The sequence below is a fragment of the Biomphalaria glabrata genome, chromosome 12 (genome assembly GCF_947242115.1).
Source record: "Biomphalaria glabrata chromosome 12, xgBioGlab47.1, whole genome shotgun sequence".
In the NCBI taxonomy this organism is placed as follows: domain Eukaryota; kingdom Metazoa; phylum Mollusca; class Gastropoda; family Planorbidae; genus Biomphalaria; species Biomphalaria glabrata.
The window spans coordinates 38,279,379-38,300,227 of NC_074722.1; the positions used below are offsets into that span (position 1 = coordinate 38,279,379).

The window sequence follows — 20,849 nt, forward strand, 5'->3', positions numbered from 1 at the left end:
TAATAGCACAAAGAGAAGGAGTATTTGTACATATTTGTCCTTTTTGTACATTTATCTTTGTGGCTTTCTGAGTATTTGCTTATATTTTTTGTATTTGAAGATAATGGTTCAGTGTTTTATGCATAAGTGCTACTTTACTTTTGAGTCTTCTCTCCTGAAGGCTTTCTAAATTTAGTGACTTTACTAAAGGTGTTACTCTAGTCAAATGTGAATATTCGATTCCTTCAAAATAAACCATTACAATTAGCTAGTGTCTTATATTATCTTATAAATTACATATCTTACTTCAAAAAATAAGATAATTAGATCTAAGTCCTAGGCCTACACGTTTAATGTGCAAATCTAGTCATTTGTGTTAATCTGTGACTTAAACTCGGCTAAGTCATTGGTTTTCTTGCTTATTCAGGCAACCCATTTCATTCTCTTCAGTACGCATCTATAAAAAATTAAAACATTTTTTTTAAATAATTGAACAATATATTAAATATGCCTAAGCTAGGCTAAATATTTAGATCTAGGACCTACTAAAGATTTCATTTTTATTCAAGTCCTTATTATAATTAGCAGACAGTTCTTTTATCTTCTTCGTATTAAAATTATTTTTTATTGAGACCATAATCCTAATTATACCTTGGTAGCACTTATAATTTAATTTATATATCTTAATTTTAGTATTTAATATGTACAAATAGAAAGAACAACAACAATGAAATTAGCGGTCATTCACGTGAACAATTAAATCATAAACAGTTACACCTCCCAATTTTTTATTTGAATGACGGATCCCTTTCAAAATAATTCTTTAGACGTCTCTTTTCAAAAAGATCACTTGACTAGTCTAGATTCTAGATCTAGTTAGATCTAGTTAGTAGATCTACTAATCATCTAGATCTAGATCTAGTTAGTTAGTACATCTAGATCTAGTTAGTTAGTACATCTAGTTAGTTAGTACATCCAGATCTAGTTAGTTAGTAGATCTAGTTAGTTAGTAATTAGTAGATCTAGTTAGTTAGTAGATCTAGTTAGTTAGTAGATCTAGTTAGTTAAGTTAGTTAGTAGATCTAGTTAGTTAGTAGATGATACTAGATCTAGATGTAGTTAGTTAGTAGATCTAGTTAGTTAGTAGATCTAGTTAGTTAGTAGTTCTAGATCTAGTTAGTTAAGTTAGTTAGTAGATCTAGTTAGTTAGTAGATGATACTAGATGTAGTAAAATGTAGTTAGTTAGTAGATCTAGATCTAGTTGGTGTTAGATAGATCTAGAACCTAGTAATAGCTGGTAAGATCCTTGTGGAAGTCAACCCTTTAGATTTTGATGTATCTGTCTAGGCAAATTGCCTGGTCTTATAGAGTCTTTATAACACTGGACTTCTGGATGGTCTCGGATTCCTATTTTAAGTATTTATACCGTATGCGTATTGCCATTTATGATTATATGATTATATTATTCATACCGTGCCCGCTTCTATCGCCAGTCGACCTGCAAGAGGTTTGTAATAGGACGTCAATTATCTTCAACTCTCAAGTAACATCCGAAACATGTAAAACATTTATACAAGGTGTGTACTGTGATTTGAATGCTGATGCCCTGGCACCCTACTAGTACTTACTCATCCAATGGTTGATTGGAATTGGGCGTTGATTGTATCTTACCACCATATCTTCACAATGCACCATAGGGTAGATCTATAAATAAATGTTTGATATATAAGAAATCCAGATTATTTTCCATTTAGTGCGGTGCTCAATACACAGGTTTGATAGACTAGTGTTTGGTCTAAAAAAAATGTTTTACATGTTTTGGATGTTTCTTCAGTGTTGAAGATAGTTTACTTCCTATTCCAAACCTCCCGCAAGATGACAGGGGATGGGAGCGGGCAGGGTTTGAACCCAGGACCATGAATAAATCCAAACGACAGTCCAGCGGGCAAACTGCATGACCAGGCAGTCATCCCGTAAGAGTAATAATATTAATAGTCAATGAAGCATATAATATATATTGTCCCAGATTCTTTTCGGCATAGTGAATTATGCTGATTATAATATTTTGATACTGATTTTAAAATAGTTGATAGGCTATATTTAATGCTTTTTTTTGCTTGGAATCTCCACTTTTGGCCCACAAAGTCTAATATTCTATATATCTTGAAACATTTTATAGATTCTTTCAGAACCTTTTTTTTTTTATATGTAATAATGTTGTACCATACATCCTAATATTCCCCTCCCCAGCCCATGGCCCATGAATTTTAGTATCCCATTCCTCCACCTGTAACAAAAATATAAAGCCCTACATGGACTACATACATTTCATTTTGTTTTTATAATTCATGTTAGTTTTGAGTCAGTAAGTGGTATTTGGTATATATCTACAGTCAACAATATAAAATTCATGGTCCTGACCACTCATGCATTCACTCATAATCATCAATTCTCACACTTGCCGTAGATAATAAAATACAAATATTTAACTGATTTTAACCTATTCTTTCTTAACTGAAGCCTAGGACAACTAAGCTATTTTCAAGATCAAAATAGCAGCAGTTAAATTTACCAAAAATGATTTTTTTAATTAATTGTTGCAATTTGTACAAATTTATCTGAGAGCTGACATTTATAACTTTCTTGAAAGCATGTGTGTGTGTAACAACATTTTTTAATGACTAGATTTAGATCAAGAAGTAGTCCTTTATTCTAAAGCAAAAATTAAAAGTCCTTAAAGCTGCCTCAGTGAATATAATAAAAGTGTGAGTGTGTGTGTGTGTTTGGAGGATGAGGATATAGGACAGTTTGTAAAGATGGGTTATTCTAAAGTTGTGACTGACAAAATAAAAATCAATAAGTAAAGAGTTGGCTAAGTTGTGACTAAAGAAAGTTTTGTAATACTGGTTGTTCATCAATAAGTAAAGAGTTGGCTAAGTTGTGACTAAAGAAAGTTTTGTAATACTGGCTGTTCCTCAATAAGTAAAGAGTTGGCTAAGTTGTGAATAAAGAAAGTTTTGTAATACTGGCTGTTCCTCAATAAGTAAAGAGTTGGCTAAGTTGTGAATAAAGAAAGTTTTGTAATACTGGCTGTTCCTCAATAAGTAAAGAGTTGGCTAAGTTGTGAATAAAGAAAGTTTTGTAATACTGGCTGTTCCTCAATAAGTAAAGAGTTGGCTAAGTTGTGAATAAAGAACATTTTGTAATACTGGCTGTTCATCAATAAGTAAAGAGTTGGCTAAGTTGTGAGTAAGAAAGTTTTGTAATACTGGCTGTTCCACTGGCTGTTTCACTGAATATACAAAAGCCAAAAAGTGTATTGCTAAGGGAAAGGGAGTTTCTTTAAAAATATTATGTGTGTTTGGAGGCATTAGAATGTAGGTAAATAAGACTGCTAATGATAAACCTAAGAAGAGTGTGTGCATAATCTATAATATGGGTTTTCAGGCCATTCGATTGAATGATGAAAGAGACAAAAAATAAATGTAACTTATAAATTATAAATTATGTTAGTTGTGGGGTAGCATTGTTATGCAGGCTTTATTTTATTAATGGATTCAAAAGTGTTGAAGGGGATATACACATATAGCAACTATTTCAGCTGTAGTGTAGCACGTGTAATAGATATAGCTATGTGTTCTTAGAATTTGAGGACAGCCATTTCATTAGAATATCTACAATGGCAAAAATGATGGGGATCAGGAGTGTTTGTTTTGTTGTTTGTAAAAAATAATAGTAAGTAGTGAATAAAAAAAATTCTTTTGTGTGTGTGTTGTTTAGGTGACCGGTCATTTTATCCCTGGTCATTTCATCCCTTGGTCACTTCATCCCCCGATCATTTCATCCCCAATTAAATATTTTTCTTTTTTCATTGTTTAATTGTGCTGTCTAGGCTTTGACTTTAAGCCCTCATTTCATCTAATATTAGGATTAGCATTAGGATTTATTAAAAGAAATTTCTATAAGTCAAATAAGAACATAAAACTAAAATGTTATTTAACCTTGGTTAGGCCAATAATAGAATATGCATCCTCCGTTTGGGACCCCTCAACTCAAGAAAACATTAAGAAACTGGAACAGACACAAAATAGAGCAGTGAGATTCATAACAAACGAATATTCACATTTGACTAGAGTAACACCTTTAGTAAAATCAGTAAATTTAGAAAGCCTTCAGGACAGAAGGCTCAAAAGTAAAGTAGCAATCATACATAAAACACTGAACCATAATCTTCAAATACAAAAACAAAATTTAATAAAATACTCTGAAAGACACAAAGATAAAGGCACATTCCTTGTCCCATATGCTAGGACAAATTTGTACAATTACTCCTTCTTCCCTGGTGCTATTAGAGCATGGAATGGGTTGCCTGAGCTAGCCAGTAAAACCAGTGACTTGGCAGAATTTAAGTCATTGGTTAATATGCATGACTAAATGCATGACGCGTAGGACGTAATCATCTTCTTTTTTGAAGTAACGTCTGTATTATATAAGATAAGATAATATATAAATATAATTATGCAGAATGCTTTTTTATATTTTTTGACATGTTACTAATGCGTTTATAGTGTTTTCTCTTCCACTTTGCATTCTTGATGAGAAATCTTATTAATATATTGTAAATCTGGGTGTGTACTTAGCTATAGCGCTTCTTTTGGATGTGGGGGATGTAATATTATAATATTATCCTGCACATGATGTAATGATCAAAGGCCAAGGTTTGGTGGAAGTAGTGAAAATCATTTGAGAAATAGAAGTGCGATTAGAATAATTATGACCAAGCCACTTTATTTTATTTTTCAATCACTCTTTCTTGAAATTGGGCGCATCATTTTTAGCCTTGAAATAATTTTTTTTTCTAATAAATGCTGACTTCACCCATATCAGGATAACACTTTTTTTACATAACCTCTATATTTATACATGTTGAATTTTTATAGTATATGATGGCATTTAAGTTTAATTTTATTCTTATCTGATGTGTTACACTTTTGTCATTTCAATAAAAAAATAAATATTGCTCATTTCATGATTTCTGCAATTACTATTTGTTAGATAAAATAATCAGATGATGAAAATAATGGGATGAAATGACCAGGGCATGAAATGACCGGGGACTGTTTTTTAACTGTAATGAGAAAAAATGAGTTGGCCAAAACCTAAACTTATTTTGTAGTTTGTTAATAACCACAAGTGATCTGCTTAGTAGCTCAATTCATTTCTTTGATACTCCTGCCATCTTAAGGCTCCCCTGCAGTGTTGGCCATCCATTCTTGAAATTCTTCTGCATTGATCTCTTCTTATGTCTTGCTTTTTCACAAGATTTTTATTTGCTGCGACTGAAATAGATACTTTTATGTTTGTTTTTTTAGGTACTTCTTATGGTGAACAGTGGTTCAGGCAAGACCCAAGTATATGGTCTATAATACTTGCTAATTATATTGCAAGGGACACAATAAGACTAGATGTAACATGTAAGTTCTACCTCATTTACATACACTTTTAATGACTAGTGTTTTCATGGATTGCCAAAAGTAGATACCTAGGGTTAGGCCAGAGGCAGTTAAAATTGTTCATATAAATCAGTGGTTCCCAAACTTTTTTGTCTCATTGACCCCTTGCCGTGTTTTCTAGTTTTCGGTAGACCTCCTGAATTTTTTTTGAAAATACATTAATATCAAATGTGTTTTTCTTGCAGATATGTATGTACATTGATGATATTCAAATTAAAATGAAGCAAAAAAAATTAATATGCATGACATGAATTGACTAATAAAAAAAAACATAATAAAAAAACTATTGGTGGAAAAGTTTGATAATTAAATTTTCATATTGAGCTTCAATTTAGGTTTAACGTTATACCTTCTCGATTAGACGATGTTTGACTACGTTAAATATGGAAAATAAAAAAAAAAAATTCATGCTGTGCGCATCATTTTTGATTGGATTTTGTGATTTTACCATCACAAAAGAGATACAAGACACCGATAGCAAAGACAAACAGACACAAACACTCTTTTGTTCCCCTGGCAGTCAAATCATTAAATAAGAACAATCTGGTATAAACTTTGTCACATGTAAATTATGAGTGAGTCTGGTGTGTACATTTTGGTTTCTTATAGTTATAATGTTTTTTGTTTGGTGTAATGCACAAATTGTAAGACAAATTTCCTATTATTATTATTATTATTATTATTATCAAATGTAAATCAAAGGATGTAGCATGTAAGCAACCAATAGCTCTTTCATTATTTAGTCATTTTGACATTTGTTTCATCTGTCACATTATGGCTTTATGCATCATTATGTGTGCAATGGTATAACCATAACTGAGATGTTCTGTTGTGAGAATCATTTTTAGTAAGTTAAGTTCTTTTGAAAATCAGAGTATTATGGTGACCACGGAAGTAAAGTATGGTCAAGAAAATCACACTTATCACACATTTTTGTATTATATCTTTAGTATAGCCTTCAATCATGAATCATCTATAGGATAATCTCAAGAAAATGATGTGTCTAAAGGAATGTCAGATGCTGATACAGTTTGTGATCAACAGCATTGCAGATTTTACCTAAGTTAAGCCTAAGGATCACTGTCCCTGATTTTTTTCAAGGTTGACTCCCAAAGCCTTTCCTATGTTTGAGTATAGCCACAAGGCAGCAGAGATTTGGATTCAAAAAGTTTCTTCTCCTAGCTGGGTAGCCAGCCAAGACAGTTGAGTCCATCTTGCCTGAAGCTTACAAGTTTAGGTACCATTGCCCTTTCTCCTGTCAGTGATGACAGAGCAGCTGGACTTAATATCTGATCAAGAAGTCTAAGAGTTGGACTGGTTGTTGGAGACTATTTGAGATCTACTGTCATTGACTAAAAGCAATATATTCATTGTCATGTATTTCAGAATTGATTTACCAACAGAAGTAAACAGTTCTAAGTGTGTTGTTGTTTGGTTTAAGATCTTTGTATTTTAAAATCAGCCTGAATTTCAATTTTTTTTCTTTTTACTTTTGTCCACTGTAGTTGATGTGGGACACTCACATGCCAGATTTGTAGGCAACTTGGTGCTGAATCTCAGAGATTGTGGAGGGTAAGGAATTATCTTTACTATTCAATTGTAATTCATTTTATCACAGCCTTCTAGGATTATTTGCCTCATTTTGGGTTCCATACAGAAAATTAAAAAAAAAGATTAGGAAATGTATCAAATTGAGATTTAGCAATAAATACAATTGACTCTTGATAATCCGCCAGTTTAGAACTGGCAAAGGATGGAGGTCTTTTGGATTACCTAAAGGTAGATGAACTTAAAAGAATTTAACTGTGAATGTCAAAAAAGTTCTAATTATAAAAAAAAAAGTAAATTTCCCCTTTCAGACTTTATGGTCTATAGGGCACCCTACGGTTAAGTAGTGTGTCATATGGCCAGCACAATGACCTTTTGTTTTTCCCCAACTAATGTCAGGTACCCATTAGAGTTGGGTGGACTCAGAGGCACCCCAATGGTCCTGAAATTAAAAATCCCAGTCCACCAGGATTTGAACCCAGGACCCCGAATTTGGAAACCAATCGCTTTACCGCTCAGCCACCACGCCTCTATTTATGATGTCATATGATATTTGCTTAGACTTTCAAGGTATAAAATAAACAAAAAAGACAAACAAAAAAATTGATTGATCTAAAAATATAAAACATTATTTTAGCTTTCACATACCAGTACTGTATTAAGCATAAATAAATTACAATTTAAGCCTACTTACTACAGCATACATTAATTGCACCAATCTATGTCTGCGCTGCATCAGATTACTGACTGTTTGAATGTCAAATGTCTACTAACCCTTACATAATAACCTATGAAAGTTTAAGGAACATGTACACATTTTAGAAAAGGGTAAAAAGAAATGTCCAAAATAATTTATACACATGAAAATAAATTGCAAAGCGTTGTTTCTAAGTTGACATGAACCAAAATAAAATGAACAAATATATTTATTTATAAAACATTATATTTATCACACTATGATATTTGTTTCTCATCATGCTCAGGGTAGATCGTGATGGTCAATTTTCTAAGGTTTCCACTGGACCAACTACAGCTCACTCAGCCCCTGTCACTCCCACCCACAACCCTAATGATAGCTTGGATATTGGCCGTAGAACAGGATCATAGTGAGGTTTCTTACAGGGCTTATTAGGCTGTCTCAGACCCATATGGACAATGCTTAGCAAGGCAGCTGCTGCAGAGTTATAACAGCAAGGTATTCTTTACTTAGTTACTTAATTTCTAATAGAGTTTATATTATTTCTAAATATGGCTGAGTGGTAAAGCTCTTGGCTCCCATACTGGGGGTCCCAGCTATGAATCCTGGTGAAAACTGGAATTTCTAATTTCTGGATCTTTGGGCACCTCTGAGTCCACCCAGCTCTAATGGGTACCTGACATTGGTTGGGGAAAGGTAAAGGTGATTGGTCGTTGTGCTGGCCACATGACACTCTCATTAACCATAGGTCACAGATACAGATGACCTTTATATCATCTGCCCTATAGACTACAAGGTCTGAAAGGGGAAATTTTACTTTTTTAATCTGTTTGATATGTTTATATTCAAACTCATTTATGCTTTCACTCATACTAACCTTTATAGATTTATGATTGCCCAATCCATGGTTCAACTAATTTAAAGATCTTACATGGCAGTATGACTAAAATGACAGTCTATAAAGTCAACTAAACAAAAAGTGAAATTGAAAAAGATATAAAATGGAAATATTAATTGGGAGCAAATCACAACATTTTGAAATAGAAATGTACCAGCTACATCACACTAGATGCAGTGGATACCAAGTCACATCGGTGTAACTGGCAACTCAAATGTAGACTTCTTGGACAACCAGGGAAGGCTAACACCAACCACCTAGCAGGCTGTGAGCTTCAATCAGCTAATTACATTTTGAAAAAGAAATTTACCAGCTACATCACTCTAGAACACAGTGCTACAACATAGGATTCAGCAGTCAATTCTACAGAAAATAGACAAAGTAAAAAAGTAATACAAAAAACTTACTCCAAACAATAAAAACAACAACCTTCAAAGCAATGGAAGAAATTATTTTTTCCCTGGTTTCTCTGGACAAAAGAAGAGAAATAATAATCCTTTCTCGGTTTACTAAAATGTAAACCTAAGAGAGCTTCCCACTCAAAACTTAAACCCACAAATCTCAAACAAAGAAACACTGCTTATAAAATATAATTTATGAATTAGTTAAACAGTGCAATAACTCTCTTCCCTGGGACCTAAGCTCTCTTTCTGCTATAACCAAAAAAAAAATCTTATCACAATCAGAAAGATCTCAAGGAAGAAATCTAATATACCAATAACCAGTGGGTTAATTATACAGATGGCTCATCTTAAGAATCCACCAGTAACGGAGGAGATGTCTTATGCAATGAATGGCTCAATTGAGAAAGATTAGAAAAGTTAATAGCCACTGGCGATCTCTCAGACAGCCACTGAGCAGAAAATGGAGTATTAGAACCAGCAGCTACCACACTAATAAACCATCTACCTGTGAACAGCCAGATTGTCTTTCTAAGGAATACCAAAAACATTTCTTTCCTATCTTTAAAAAAATCTGATGCCTCCTCTATCAAACAAGTCAAGACAGCTCTTATAAATCTCAACAATAATAGCAAAAAAACTGTTCTCCAATGGATCCCAGGCACACTTTCGTATAGAGGAGATGAACAAGCTGACACTGCCAAAATGGAGAATAAGTAAGCAGTCTTAAATTCCATGGAAGGTGCAGTGGCTAAGCGGTAAAACACTTGGCTACTGAACTGGGGTGCAGGGTTCGAATCCTGGTAAGACTGGGGTTTTTAATTTCAGGATCTTTGGGCGCCTCTGAGTCCACCTAGCTCTAATGGGTACCTGACATTAATTGGGGAAAAGTAATGACAGTTGGTCATTCTGCTGGCCACATGACACCCTCGTTAACAGTAGGCCACAGAAACAGATGAGCTTTACATTATCTGCCCTATGGACCACAAGGTCTGAAAGGGGTACTTTACTTTTTCTTTTCTTAAATTCCACTATATCCGGAAGAGAAAAAGAAAAAGAGAGTAGTATAAACCAAAAATATAACAGTTGTTGCTCAAACATCATGATCAAGGATGCATGTTACATTCTATCAGGACACAGTCAATGAATTATTTTTCACCTTTGAACAGGGCACAACATAATGAGGCAACACTTATTCTGGATGTTGAAACCAGTGAAACATGCCTTGTGGAGTTCCTCCAAAGAACACATCGCGTTGTTATATATATATATATATATACAGGATGTAATATTTAAGTTAAACTTTTGTCACACAGTCTCATATTTGTTTATATTGACTTTAGTATTCACATTTATTCAAATAAAATAGCTGTATATATTCCACATTTATCCTTAAAATGTTGTGCACTATTGGCCACTAGTTCAAATGTTTACTGTGTTAAAGGCTATATAAGCTTATAACTACTCATGTGGCTCACATTGAGTTTAAATCAGACATTGTAATCCTTTTTGTGTGTGTCTACATCCTCTTATTGTTTATTTGTGTTTCCAGGTGGCGATTTTATTGTTTACCATGGAGTTGTCTACTTTTCAAATTTTACTGACCAAGTTTTGTACAGTGACTGATCCATCAGCAGTTTCCGAAGCAGTAACTGATATCTCAAAAAAATATTGCTTTATTGATGGTGTCTGGTCACCTCAGGTAATCTTTCTCTTTTACTTTTAATATGTAAAGAAAATTATATGTATGTATTTTTTTATTTAGAAATGGATACTGTTTGTCTAAGGTGGATGTGTTTGACCATGTTGGATAAAACAGAGCTTGATCTTTGCAGAAGCTGTAGAACACCTTTCCACCATAAGAACCATAAATTTAAATGAAAGTGTTCAGATTTTATCCATGATCACCTGTCCAAAGATTTGAAGTATCACGCTCAATGATCTATTTAAACAAATAAAAAGAACTCTACTGTTTAACTGCAAATCGTAATGAAATTTGTAAAGACCTTCACATAATCCCTGTTGGTTTTTATTATCTTTTTAATATGTTTAATTTGTTGATTTTTACTTGAAAAATGTGTGGTTTTGGATACTGGATAGACAACACACCTATCGACATTCTCATTCTCATTCTAAAATCATTAGTTTCTACTTTTGGACATTATGACAAATAATATAATCCATTAGCTTTGTGGCGGTATTAAAATGCCCTATAAAAAGGAACTTGATTCAAGAAACACAAGGAAGGGAAAAGAGAAATCTATTGTACATAAGTAAGAAGTAATGGGATGCAGTATGCACAGTGGATATTAATTAAAAAAAAAGTAAAGTTTACCTTTCAGACCTTACGATCTATGGAGCAAATGATGTCAAGGTTATGTTTCTATGGCTAGTGGTTAATGAGCAGGTTGTCATGTGTCCAGCACAATGACTAACCGCCTTAATTTTCCCCACCTAAAATCAGTTACCCATTAGAGTTGGGTGACTGAGGGGCACCCTAAAAATTCAAAATCCCAATCTTCATTTAGGTTCAAACCCAGGACCCCATTGTTTTCCTATGAGGTACACAAATCATTTAGTCGACAAAAAAATCAAAATATTGATATAGATCGAAATGAAAAATGACTGAGCTTTTGGCCCATGACTTTGAAATGCTAATATCTATGTAAACTTGTTTATGTTGGCAGAGGATCAACAGGATTTGTTCATTGAAAGGTGTAGGCAGTTAAAGCAAAAGGACTGCAATGTTTGTTTCAAGGTAATGTTTTATAGACATAACATATACCATCCTTTTTATTTATGAAAGCAGTAAAAGAGTTTTTTTCTTTTCTGGGGGGGGGGGGATTTTTGTGTAATTCTGTTTGTGGTAAAAAAAAAAAAATAAAGTTCCCCTTTCCAATCTTGTGGTCTATGGGGCAGATGATGTAAAGGTCATCTGATTCTGTGGCCTATGGCTAATGAGGGTGTCATGTGGCCAACAAAATGACCAACCGCTTTTACTTTTTCCCCAACTAATGTCAGGTACCCATTAGAGCTGGGTCTTCACCAGGATTCATACGCTGGACCCCCGGTTCAGAAGCTAAGCGCCTTACCACTCAGCCACCGCACCTCCCTGTTTGTGGTAATCAGGCTATTTTATCTTGATAGGCTATAAATATAAGTGTAAAATATTTTTTAATGTGTATAAGATGCATGTCCAGATAAAGGTGCTACACTACAACTGACCAAATTAAAAAAAAATTCATATGTAAAGATAAACTAAATCATGAATAGTGATGTGCCTTTAGAACTGTTTCATAGTAGAAAAACATCTAAAATCATTTTTTTTTCATCAGGACCAGACACAACAGAATTTGACAACATATGTATCGGAAGCTCAAAATCAGAAACTGAAATCTGCCCATGTGGAGTGTCACCAGAGAATGTTGACCATCTTCTCCAAAACTGCTCTCTTTACCAAGAGGCTGTACATGACACTGGCCCCAAAACACCCCAATAGAAAGAAAACTATATGGAGAGTTCCCTGATTTGGAAACCACTGTGAAAATAATCTCATATACTGGTCCAGTCATCTGAATGCTCCAATAAAAAAATGAGAAGGAAGAAGAAAGAAGATTGTATGTACCATTTTTGTTTGTTTGAGGATGGGGAGAAAGGTGATCTTACAATTCAAACACCAAAAGTATGTGTCTTTATGAATTCAATGTAACTGATACTAGGCTTTTTGGGCTGAAAATAAAATGCAGGAAATTTTATTGGAAGTGCAGAAAAAAAAAAGATTTTTTAGCCAAAATAAACAATGTATAGCCTGAGAACAAATCAGGGGGAAGAACCAAGGGTAATGCTAGTATACTATAGAAGTATCTTTTTTTATGCTTGCAACTTCATTGATGCATAACAGTGTCACAAACTGTTTGTTAATGTGATATGAAACATAATTTTTTTATTTTTTTTTTGTTACACATATAATCACTCTAAAAAAAATTATTTCTAAAATAGATAACTGTCTCTTAGTAACCTGCTTGTGGACCATGACCAACCTTTTTCTATCTTGCTTTGTATGGTATAAACTTTCCTAGATTTGACTTTCAATTGTCGTTCTGATCATGTCAGTTATGCTATAGGCTACTTTTAATTGCATATGTTAGACAAAAATAGTGAAAACAAGAGTACATAACATTTTCGAAAGAAATTTTTTATATTTTGCATTTTTAGGGGAGCAACATGGCTATTGAAAAGCAGAGACCATACAAACCTCATTAGATGAAGAGTTTTATTTTGTTGGTAAAGTCCTTGGTTTTGAGCCAGCAGAGAAACATAGAAAGGTAATTTGTCAACATTTCAGATTTATCACTAAGAGAAAAGCAGAAAAGCTTTGATGGGCAGCATCTCTGTTGACCCAATGATCCATCAAACTTATGGAACAAGTGATGGTGAAGATGTTCATTACATTGCTAATGTCTGGGAACACTGAAGGACTTACATTTTTAGTTCATGGTTTTCAAAATTTGGTGATGAAAGCTGAATTGAAGCCTTCATCTCTGGCCAATAGTCATGCTGTTTATTATTGCTGGTATTATTGCTTTTGATTAGCACAACTTCCATGCTCCTATAGCAAGCACAGTGCATTCTGGTTCAATATCTTTTGTTGACATGTGAGGGGAGGGGGGAGGATATCTGTGAGTCCTTCCTTTAGGCTCTCAGCAAGCACAACTTCCATGCTCCTATAGCAAGCACAGTGCATTCTGGTTCAATATCTTTTGTTGACATGTGAGGGGAGGGGGGAGGATATCTGTGAGTCCTTCCTTTAGGCTCTCAGCAAGCACAACTTCCATGCTCCTATAGCAAGCACAGTGCATTCTGGTTCAATATCTTTTGTAAACATAAGAGGGGGGGGGATATATGTGAGTCCTTCCTTTAGGTTCTTAGCAAGCACAACTTCCATGCTCCTATAGCAAGCACAGTGCATTCTGGGTCAATATCTTTTGTTGACATATGGGGGGGGGGGGAGGATATCTGTGAGTCCTTCCTTTAGGTTCTTAGCAAGCATAACTTCCATGTTCCTATAGCAAGCACAGTGCATTCTGGTTCAATATCTTTTGTAAACATAAGAGGGGGGGGGAGGATATATGTGAGTCCTTCCTTTAGGCTCTCAGCAAGCAAATCAAATCCATTAAAAATACCTAGTTTACAATGTGATTTCAATTTAAGCTCTCCTCACTTAGATAGTCAAGCAGTTTATAGCTTAGCATTTATACATTCAGTTTACAGCTTAGCATTTATTTATTTGGTTTAAAGCTTAGCCTTTATACATTTATTTTATAGCTTAGCATTTATACATTCAGTTTATAGCTTAGCATTTATACATTCAGTTTATAGCTTAGAATTTATTTATTTGGTTTAAAGCTTAGCTTTTATACATTTATTTTATAGCTAAGCATTTATACATTCAGTTTATAGCTAAGTCTTTATAGCCTTTATACATTTATTTAATAGCTTAGCATTTATACATTCAGTTTATAGCTTAGAATTTACTTATTCAGTTTATGGCTTAGAATTTATTTACTCAGTTTATAGCTTAGCCTTTATACATTCAGTCTATAGCTTAACATTTATACATTATCTGATCACCAAATATTTATTCTTTCAGCTCTGTTTATAGCTTATAATTTATTTATTCAGTTTATAGCTTAGCCTTTATACATTTATTTTATCTTCTTATCTTATCTTATATAATACAGACGTTACTTCAAAAAAGAAGATGATTACGTCCTACGCGTCATGCATTTAGTCATACATATTAACCAATGACTTAAACTCTGCCAAGTCACTGGTTTTCCTGGCTAGCTCAGGCAACCCATTCCATGCTCTAATAGCACTAGGGAAGAAGTAGTATTTGTACAAATTTGTCCTAGCATATGGGACGAGGAATGTGCCTTTATCTTTGTGTCTTTCAGAGTATTTTATTAAATTCTGTTTTTGTATTTGAAGATATGGTTCAGTGTTTTATGTATAATTGCTACTTTACTTTTGAGTCTTCTGTCCTGAAGGCTTTCTAAATTTAGTGATTTTACTAAAGGTGTTACTCTAGTCAAATGTGAATATTCGTTTGTTATGAATCTCACTGCTCTATTTTGTGTCTGTTCCAGTTTCTTAATGTTTTCTTGAGTTGAGGGGTCGCAAACGGAGGATGTATATTCTATTATTGGCCTAACCAAGGTTAAAAAACATTTTAGTTTTATGTTCTTATTTGATTTATAGAAATTTCTTTTAATAAATCCTAATGCTTTGTTTGATTTTTTTATAGTTTCATCAATATGTGGATTCCATGACAATTTTTTCATTTATTATAACACCTAGGTATTTTGTATTTTTAGTCTGTGTTACTGGTTTGCCATGAATAAGATAAGTGGAATTAATTTGTTTTAGGTTTTTTGTTACTCATAACAACTGAAATTTTTCTGGGTGGAAAGACAAGCTCCAATTTGATTCCCATTTCTGTAATTCATCTAATTCTCTTTGTAAAATATCTGTGTCTTGTGTTGTTTTTATTGTTCTATATATTATGCTATCGTCTGCAAATAATCTGACTTTTGTTCCTGAAGTAATGCAATTTGGTAAATCATTTATACATTCAGTTTATAGCTGAGAATTTACTTATTCAGCTTATGACTTAGCATTTATACATTAAGTTTATCACTTAGAATTGTACTCAGTTTATAGCTTAGCCTTTATACATTCAGTTTATAGCTTAACATTTATACATTATCTGATCAACAAATATTTATTCTTTCAGCTCTATTTTGACAATATATAAAGAGTGACTTTAGCTCAACTCCTCACCAAGCTTTACAGTCTGTGACATTTTTTTGGTAAAACTTTTAATCAGATTTATGTGTGTATACTTAATTATGTTAACTACATGTATCAAGAATACTCAATTCATAAAAAGAAGCTGCTTTAAAGGATTAAAGATGACTTTGACCCTTTTGAGAAAACAAATTTAAACACAAGATTTTGAATTAATTTTGTAATTCTTTTATATTTTTTTTTCTGAAAGCCACATAACGACACAAGTATTTATTCAAGGTTTTGAATGTATGGTATACTGTTAGGTTTAGTATTGAGTCATTCAGTAAATTGTTTTTGTTTTGTGGTTTTTATAAATTAATAAATGGAAGTTTATATAATGTGTTATGCTTATATGTATGATTTTTTTTACTGATCTAAAGAAAGAAACTTGAGGATTTTAATTTTTATTCCTTTTGAAACATGTAAGGAATATTAGAACATTGGTTGGCAACATTATTAGTGTAAAAATGTATTTCACTTGGTAGTCAAGAATGCTTATAACTGAGATGACATCACTAATTGTGGTTAACAAGGGTGCCATGTTGTCAGCACAATAACCAACCGCCTTTACTTTTCCTAACTCATATCAGGTACCCATTAGAGCTGGGTGGACTCAAAGGCACCATAAAGATCCCAAAATTAAAATACCCATCTTCACTAGGATTTGAACCCAGGGTCCTTCTGTTTGGAAGTCAAGTGCTTTACCACTCATCCACATGCCTCTGTTAAAGGCTAGATTTTGTGACAATTATTTTTAGGAGAGAGAAAGATGTATGCACAAAGTTGTAGCTTTTTTTAAATTTTTATTAAATTTATTTGTATTTAACCACTGACTTATTAATCTCTGAATTGTCAAATTTAAGTTTGTAATCAGTTAGTGTTGACCTTGGCTTGATAGGCTAAAAGGATTAACAATAATAATAATAATAATTATAGCTTGTATGTAGTGCTACTTTCATGCTTACAGCATGCTCAGAGTGCTGTGTTCCAATCTTATGTGTGGACCAGTAGGGGGGGGGGGGGATTTGGGAGAGGGTTTTCCGTGCTGCCTTCGGGTACTCAGTAAACAGAACTCTGCTTGAGTCGTGTGTTGAACCTAGAGTCACCTTGATAGGTAGCCAAGCCAAGCCAAGTTCAAGCATACTTAGCCTCTTGACCACGCCTCCACATTGAAATTAAATTGTAAATGTTAAATATTTTTAAAAATTTAATACAGAATTTGATATTTATGAAATATTTAATACAGAATTTGATATTGATGAAAAATTTAATACAGAATTTGATATTGATTACAAAAAATAATACAGAATTTGATATTGATACCATTTCTTTCATTTGTGTGTGTGTGTGTTTCCAATAATATTTCTATGAATGTACAATTTATTCTCTAGATAAAGATTCATTTTCTGTTTTGTAAGGCAGCTCTCAATCCTCAGTGTTATGAGCATAATGATAACAGAGTCGAAAACCATGTCATCTTAGTATGGCTTTAATACACTGAATGACTACACAACACACATTTTGTGAACACATTCTTACGGACCAGTTACAATCACATGTAAACATAAGAACGAAAATCGATACAGCATATAATTTTCATAAGTGAAATTCTAAATTTACTGAACTAAACAGACTTCTAATTCAAAAACAGACTTCAACTTCACCAAACAGACTTCTATTTGACAGAACATTCTACTTCACAGAACAGACTTCTATTTCACAGAACATTCTACTTCACAGAACAGACTTCTATTTGACAGAATATTCTACTTCACAGAACAGACTTCTATTTCACAGAACATTCTACTTCACAGAAATGACTTCTATTTGACAGAACAGGCAAGGATAATAGAAGAAGAGATGTTAGTTTGTTAGTTCAACACTTTCAATGAAATTTAAGCCTCTTGTGTTGACATGTATGGAAAGGATTTTTTTTATTTTTACTTCAAGAAATCTAAAATTTCCTAATATAGAGTTGCCTGACTACTGTAGGCTTTGCACTGTCATCACTGCCCACTTCCATCCATGTGTCTTATATTGCTTTGCACTGTCATCACTGCCCACTTCCCTCCCCTGTGGCTTGTAAATACTTTGCACTGTCATCACTGCCCTTTTCCCTCCCCTTTGGCTTGTAAATACTTTGCACTGTCATCACTGCCCACTTCCATCCCCTGTGGCTTGCAGATGCTTTGCACTGTCATCACTGCCCACTTCACTCCCCTGTGTCTTGTAAATGCTTTGCACTGTCATCACTGCCCACTTCCCTCCCCTGTGTCTTGTAAATACTTTGCACTGTCATCACTGCCCACTTCCCTCCCCTGTGGCTTGTAAATGCTTTGCACTGTCATATTGCCCACTTCCCTCCCTTGTGGCTTGCAGATGCTTTGCACTGTCATCACTGCCCACTTCCCTCCCCTGTGTCTTGTAAATGCTTTGCACTGTCATCACTGCCCACTTCCCTCCCCTGTGTCTTGTAAATACTTTGCACTGTCATCACTGCCCACTTCCCTCCCCTGTGGCTTGTAAATGCTTTGCACTGTCATCACTGCCCACTTCCCTCCCCTGTGGCTTGCAGATGCTTTGCACTGTCATCACTGCCCACTTCCCTTTCCTGTGGCTTGCAGATGCTTTGCACTGTCATCACTGCCCACTTCCCTCCCCTGTGGCTTGTAAATGCTTTGCACTGTCATCACTGCCCACTTCCCTCCCCTGTGGCTTGTAAATGCTTTGCACTGTCATCACTGCCCACTTCCCTCCCCTGTGGCTTGCAGATGCTTTGCACTGTCATCCCTGCCCACTTCCCTCCCCTGTGTCTTATAAATGCTTTGCACTGTCATCACTGCCCACTTCCCTCCCCTGTGGCTTGCAGATACTTTGCACTGTCATCACTGCCCACTTCCCTTTCCTGTGGCTTGTAAATGCTTTGCACTGTCATCACTGCCAACTTCCCTCCCCTGTGGCTTGCAGATACTTTGCACTGTCATCACAGCCCACTTCCCTCCCCTGTGGCTTGTAAATACTTTGCACTGTCATCACTGCCCACTTCCCTCCCCTGTGGCTTGTAAATGCTTTGCACTGTCATCACTGCCCACTTCCCTCCCCTGTGGCTTGTAAATGCTTTGCACTGTCATCACTGCCCACTTCCCTCCCCTGTGGCTTGCAGATGCTTTGCACTGTCATCACTGCCCACTTCCCTCCCCTGTGGCTTGTAAATATTTTGCACTGTCATCACTGTCCACTTCCCTCCCCTGTGGCTTTCAGATGCTTTGCACTGTCATCACTGCCCACTTCCCTCCCCTGTGTCTTATAAATACTTTGCACTGTCATCACTGCCCACTTCCCTCCCCTGTGGCTTGTAAATGCTTTGCACTGTCATCACTGCCCACTTCCCTCCCCTGTGGCTTGTAAATGCTTTGCACTGTCATCACTGCCCACTTCCCTCCCCTGTGGCTTGCAGATGCTTTGCACTGTCATCATTGCCCACTTCCCTCCCCTGTGGCTTGTAAATACTTTGCACTGTCATCACTGTCCACTTCCCTCCCCTGTGGCTTGCAGATACTTTGCACTGTCATCACTGCCCACTTCAATCCCCTGTGGCTTGCAGATGCTTTGCACTGTCATCACTGCCCACTTCCCTCCCCTGTGTCTTGTAAATACTTTGCACTGTCATCACTGCCCACTTCCCTCCCCTGTGGCTTGTAAATGCTTTGCACTGTCATCACTGCCCACTTCCCTCCCCTGTGGCTTTCAGATGCTTTGCACTGTCATCACTGTCCACTTCCCTCCCCTGTGTCTTGTAAATACTTTGCACTGTCATCACTGCCCACTTCCCTCCCCTGTGGCCTGTAAATGCTTTGCACTGTCATCACTGCCCACTTCTTTCCCCTGTGTCTTGTAAATGCTTTGCACTGTCATCACTGCCCACTTCCCTCCCCTGTGGCTTGCAGATACTTTGCACTGTCATCACTGCCCACTTCCCTCCCCTGTGGCTTGCAGATGCTTTGCACTGTCATCACTGCCCACTTCCCTCCCCTGTGTCTTGTAAATACTTTGCACTGTCATCACTGCCCACTTCCCTCCCCTGTGGCTTGTAAATGCTTTGCACTGTCATCACTGCCCACTTCCATCCCCTGTGGCTTGTAAATGCTTTGCACTGTCATCACTGCCCACTTCCATCCCTGTGTCTTATATTGCTTTGCACTGTCATCACTGCCCACTTCCCTCCCCTGTGTCTTGTAAATGCTTTGCACTGTCATCACTGCCCACTTCCCTCCCCTGTGTCTTGTAAATGCTTTGCACTGTCATCACTGCCCACTTCCCTCCCCTGTGGCTTGTAAATACTTTGCACTGTCGTCACTGCCCACTTCCATCCCTGTGGCTTGCAGATGCTTTGCACTGTCATCACTGCCCACTTCCCTCCCCTGTGTCTTGTAAATGCTTTGCACTGTCATCACTGCCCACTTCCCTCCCCTGTGGCTTGTAAATGCTTTGTAATATGTGCTAGGACATTATAATGTTGATTACTGGAGGTACATGTGATACTTCTAAAACATTTATTTTGAAAGCCTACTGTTAGACTATTGTTGGAACTCAAAAAGAAAATATTGAAATATTACACAAAGTTGTATATTTGATTCTTAATTGAAGCATGTCTTTTCAGTAGACTAGTGACACTTTGGCTACCTGAAGACCTATTACATTTTCCATGTTCTTGGCTTAGTGCATTGGTACTATAAGATAATAGTCTTTGGACATTAAATTTCTTTTTTTAGAATTACAGTAATAAAAGGGGGACTGCATAGGAAAAAAAAGTTTAAAATTTAATGATAAAACATGATGTTACGTAACATTTAATGAAACAAAATATGTCTACGACATGAATGTACAACACTAATTAAAGGCCATTATATGTTTTCCTTTATCATTTAAAGTTTGATTCCACTTGTGTTAATACACCTCA

The 20,849-nt window shown here is 35.4% G+C and overlaps 1 long non-coding RNA gene across 8 annotated transcripts; it reads left to right on the forward strand.

Moving 5' to 3' along the window:
- The first annotated feature begins 828 nt into the window (after window positions 1-828).
- Window positions 829-17,389, forward strand: LOC106079698 (uncharacterized). 8 transcript variants are annotated; one of them, XR_008773994.1, is made up of 10 exons: window positions 829-927; window positions 1,034-1,396; window positions 5,353-5,454; window positions 6,999-7,065; window positions 8,025-8,236; window positions 10,590-10,739; window positions 11,725-11,795; window positions 12,373-12,654; window positions 13,253-13,362; window positions 15,834-16,229. It is a non-coding gene; the product is annotated as an uncharacterized LOC106079698 (long non-coding RNA). The 8 variants fall into 8 exon arrangements; XR_008773999.1 differs by adding an exon at window positions 16,480-17,389 and having other exon boundaries at window positions 853-1,396; window positions 15,834-15,909; XR_008773993.1 differs by having other exon boundaries at window positions 838-1,396.
- Window positions 17,390-20,849: the final 3,460 nt, after the last annotated feature.